Here is a 5,484-nt window from a genome sequence, read left to right as displayed (position 1 = left end):
ACGTGATGGGTGATTTTTGATACCGAATTTGAATTCAGCGCCCCAAAATCCATAGGAATACGTGTGTCTTGTTACCAGATCCGCACACTTTTTTTTGTGTGTCTGTGTTATAATATATTACATCGTATTTTTACCATTGGGTGTGATATTTTAAGAACTCCATTTCATACTGAATCTCAACCCATTTATATGCACATTAACGAATCGTAGAATACCCATAGGAATTATTTCTGGTTAGTCAGTCTCATTTAACTCTATTCACTCAGTATTTTGACGAATGTGGAATGGCGGATTTAAAGAACCGCGCACATGTGACCGATTAAAAATGTGACCAACCGATTGCATTTCTATTCTTTTAATCTGAAAATGACAGATACGCAATTCAAACCGATTCTCTTTCTATCGGTTCTTCGTTCCTGGGCACATTCAAAGTTTTAATTTGAAAGATGGCACCTTGAAAAAATACCAGATTTAAAAAAATCAAAAACTGCCATTGCTTAAAAGTGGTTACGCTTTATTGCGAATTAGAATATCTATTGATTTTTCAAAATAGAAAATTATTTGAAGGTGCTGCAATTACGTTCAACATGGTAATAAAATGGAACTTGTGTTTAGCCCGTTAATCGTAAGGGGGAAGAGGGTGTCGACTTGACCCAGGCCGAAATTTCAAATTGGTGCCATTTGCGAACCAAGCAAGAAGACCGGTCCTTACCCCCGTCTAAAAAATTGTACTATAGGATAGAAGCCTCACGCATAATTTCGAGTCACTTGTACCCTTCAGTCAGTTATAGGGTGCAATCAAAGTGCAGTTCGGGTCTATTTTACCCCCCTCCCCTACGGTTTACGTATATATTTCGACAGATCGCACTTGAGGTAAGTTTACTATTTTTCTTTTTTTCTGTACTAGCGAGAGTAAGATGAATGCATTTACCTTGCAATTTCACTTTATATTATTTGAATACGAAAAATCATGGTCCTCTGTGTCCATATTTAGATCAAAAAATAATTTTTCGTTACTAAATAAAAGGTTTTGCATAGAAAAATGTGTATGTTTCTATCAAAACCTCCTACATTCACACCTAAATTAATGCATGAGTTCATGTGGAAAATTAAGGGTTTTAATTCTGTGAAAATTTCTTGCAACATTTTTCCATTGAAAGGCACACTCTTTCCCTTTAATTTCCTTTATGAACAGTTCAATTTCATTTATTTGCTTCTAAGTTATGAATTGTTGTACCGTTAAGTAGAAGGTTCAAACAAGAACCATACATTTTTTCAGATTTTCAGGAACACATTTTCGATTTTTCTAATTATCGGGTCTAATCCCCCCCCCCCACGGTTAAGTGGTGCGAAAAGAGCACGTACCCCCCTTTGTTAGAGTTTAAAAGTTTTGTCCACCAAAGAAATAAATATTTAACCAAATTGATGAAAACCAAAAAAAAAAAATTAATTTTCAACTAAGTAGTACATGTTTCGACTGAATATTTGAATTTTCTACCAAATTTCTTAACTATTGTTTTTGGTGACTCTCAGACAGGTTGAAGATTTAACTGTACAAGTACAGGTAGAAACTTATTTTGTTTTAGTTGAAGATTCAATTATGTGGTTGAAATTTTGTTTCTTTTGGGGAACGATAATCCTTTTGTTACGCAATTTAAATACTTGGTTGAAAAATTATGTACTGTGTTGATCATTTATCTTTTTTGGCATTAATTTAATCCTTTTTGTTAGAAATGCAACATTTTTGTGGAAAAATAATCTGTTTTACCTGCAAATTAAACTGGATTGTGGAAACTGCGTCTCATTTTATTCAGATCGACTTTTATAAATCAACATTTTTTGAACTTTTTGATTGAAATATCAACTACATTTTTCGTGGAAAATTAATCTTTTTGGACGATCATTAATTTTTTTTAACTGCAAATTTAACTAATCCTGTTTTAGTAGAAAATTTATCTGCTTCAGTTAAAACTTCAACCATTTGGTTGCAAATTGATGTATTTTGTTAAGAATTCGTCTTGTTTGGGAGAAAATTAATGTTCTCAGTTGAAAATTTAACTTGTTTTTGATTTAAGGGAAAAGTATTTTTTACTTAAAATATGAACTGTTACATTCTTCGTTGAGATGTCATTTTTCAGGTTAATAATTGAGCTAACTTGCGTTAAATTAGTTGTTTATTTTTGTTTAAAAATGATTTTTCAACTGAAAATTTAACAATTTGGTTGAAAATTTGTTTTTTCTCAGTTCAAAATGTATATTTGTGCGTTAAAAATTCGTCTTTTTGGCTTGCAAATTGTACAATTTGGTAGAGAATTCAACTGATTCGTCATTTTTAGTTTCTTAATTCAAATATTTGGTGAAAATTGATGTGATTTGTGCAAAACTCGTCTATTTTGGTAGAAAATTAATATTTTTCTTTAAAAACTTCAACTTTTTGGTTGAAAGTGAATCTGTTTTAGTTAAGGATTGCACTATTTTTTTAGTTAACCGTTTTGATTCAGTTCACCTGTTTTTTATTTAGAATTAAAATCTTTCTTTGTTTAAAAGTTGAACTGCTTCGTTCATTCATAATGAACTGTACGATTTTACTAAATCCTAACCTACCCTAAATCGTTTTACGTAATTTTCGGGTGACCGCCAAATTCAAGACAAAAGTAGTCGACAAAAATTATGTGAAATGCGGGAGGTCAAATCTTTTGAACCCTAAAAAAGGGGGCAACGTGCTTCAGAATTTCAGACTAGGGGTCATCCATATACCACGTGGGCACGGGGGGGGGTCCACGCTTGTCCGCAAGGAGAACCGCGGGGAAGGGGGGGTAGAATCTCACGTTCCCAAGCTAATACGAAGTTTTTTAACCAATTCATCGCTCCTTTTGGACTTCTTGATGAACGTTGATGAACGTTTTGGAATTTAAGCACAGCCCTTTGCTTGCCATGCATAAAAGTATAAAACAAAATAAACATCTTTAAATAAAATTTACCTAAATTAAAAAATTTTCATTTTCGTTCATTTAAAATAATTATAACTTAAACACCAGTACTACTTTATTAGCATGTTTAACTTCATTGCGGCACCGTCAGATAATTTTTCATTTAAAAAAATCAATAGATATTGTAATTTGCAATAAAGCGTAACAAAAATTATAAAAATTTGATATGAGTTTGAGAAAAAATTAATGATTACCAAATAAAAGTTCCTAAAATCTCTATTTATTTAGTTCAGAATCCGGAGACAGCGACAGAGACCTAAAATTAGAATAAAAATTATTTATATAGTGTCAGTAAACACTAATGACCAGTTAAACATAACTATTTGGCAGAGTAAATATCGGCTAGTCGGAAAGAAAATAACAACATAACCTCTAAACTTTTAAAATTGGGTAAGCAGTTTTACAACATTTTAACACAATTCGCACTTTTCTCTTCTGCCTGGCCCGTCTAATCTTTTCCTTTTCGAAACTTTTCGACAAGGTCGACATCGAGATGTGTTGCAAAGAGTAGCGCCTGGGTGCGTAAGAATCCATATATGCTTAAGGTGGCGAAAGGTTAGATACGCTTTCCCGAAATGGCCTGCAGAATCGACAAAGTACACCTACTGGTGTTGTCTAATAATGGACTTACTCTTAGTTTCTCTCTGATATAATAAAAATTGAATACCAATAAATAAATTGAAAAATGTATCATTATTAAATAATAATTAATGACAAGTGTTTAATCAATTATAATAGGGTTGTTTCTAACTTCAGATATCATTTTTCCAATAAATGGATCTTATAGTGTATAAAATTCTAATTTTAAAAACGCCTATAAAATATTTTTCACATATTGTTTCCTATTTTTAATTTAATGTTGAAATATGAATTTTCTATCACGATGTCGATTGGAGGGCCCCTTTGACGTCAAAGGGGTCGGATTTTGCACCAATCACAACTCATGTGTCATTGATTCTCAAATCTCTTTTTGTGTGCCGATTTTTTTGTTTTGGTTATGTGCATATCAAAAATAGAAGTCGCAAAATATTGCTTTAAAACATGTGAAAGGAGGGTTTCGTAATAGCCAATATCGCAAATCTACCGAAAATAGATATATTTATGGTAAATATAAAGAATTCATTGAAAAAGTGCTTAAATGGAGTCATGTTTACTGAACAATTCGTAAATATGTAGGATTTTAAAATGTGTTCATAATTGTACTTAATGCTTTTTTCAACGTACTACTGACTCTTCATCTAAATATTATAACAGGATAACTTTTTTTTGTCACATAAACTTTAACAAAGCTATCATATCAAAATAGTCAGAATTAGCAGCAGACCCTGGCCTAACCTCTTTGTCATGAGTTTCGTTAGTTATCATGGTTTTCATCAAAGCCACATCGACACATGATAGATAACTATGAGAACCTGTGAGTCACGTGACACCCACGTGACACCAATTTGAATAAGTGATTTACCGCCTTCAATTTTTAACAATTTTTTCTGTTAAACGACTCAACCGAAAAAAAATTATAACGCACCTTCGGTGCGGATTAAACTTATGTATTAAGAAATTATTTAATCTAAAATCGTGAAACAACCCTATTCATTAAATGATTATCAAACTAGTAATTCAATGCAAATAAGAGTAACATATTTAAAAATAATCAAATTTTCAAAAAGGTATGAATTTGTACTGATCTCTGTCCTACAAAGACTTCGAAACGGCGTTGTCGAGCGTCATCCCCAACGCTAAAGATTGGGATGGAGGTACGACCGAGCAGACTAAGGCGGCCAATAAATAAACAAGGCAAGCGACCAAACGAGGAATGGAAAATCTCTAATGTAGTTTATAATTTCGAAAATAAAAAGTTTGGTTTAATTTAAAAACTGAAATAATTTTATTATAAATTACGAAAGTACTTCGTATGTAACTAACTAGATTCCTTCTAGATTTTCTAGTTAGTTCCTCACTCGCAGCGGCGTTATATTCCTCAGTAGCATCTGACACACGGCCACTGTACACCGGAATACAACAGACTTAAACGCCTCTTTATTCCACATGCTGAATAATTTGTCGCGGCTTCCCTCCTCTTATTCTTCTGCAATTTACACTTTGCACCTTATTGCATCTGTAATGAGGGCATCAATGGTCTTGTTACCTTCATGATATTGGAATGAGCTCTTCACATAACTTGCAACGTTCATAAAGTATTATAAATTGTTTTGTTAGATATACATTGCATGGATTTGCTTCAATTAATAAAGTTCTTACATTGGATTGCTTTGACTTATTCTGAGTTCAAGTGAGGCTTCGATATATGTCCTTTCCTTATGTTGCACTGTACACCTGTCACGGACGAATTCTGCATCGTCTCCCCATTAAAAAAGTGAGACATCATGTCATTCGTCAAAGATCGCAAGCTTCGGTCATTCTACAGATTGGCTTCTTCCCTCTCTACTGTAACTTCTTCAGTCAATTTCAGCTCGTTGCTATTGCAACTCAGGAT

This window comes from Belonocnema kinseyi, chromosome 2, assembly GCF_010883055.1.
Source record: "Belonocnema kinseyi isolate 2016_QV_RU_SX_M_011 chromosome 2, B_treatae_v1, whole genome shotgun sequence".
In the NCBI taxonomy this organism is placed as follows: Eukaryota; Metazoa; Arthropoda; class Insecta; order Hymenoptera; family Cynipidae; genus Belonocnema; species Belonocnema kinseyi.
Note: the sequence above shows the minus strand (reverse complement) of the source record.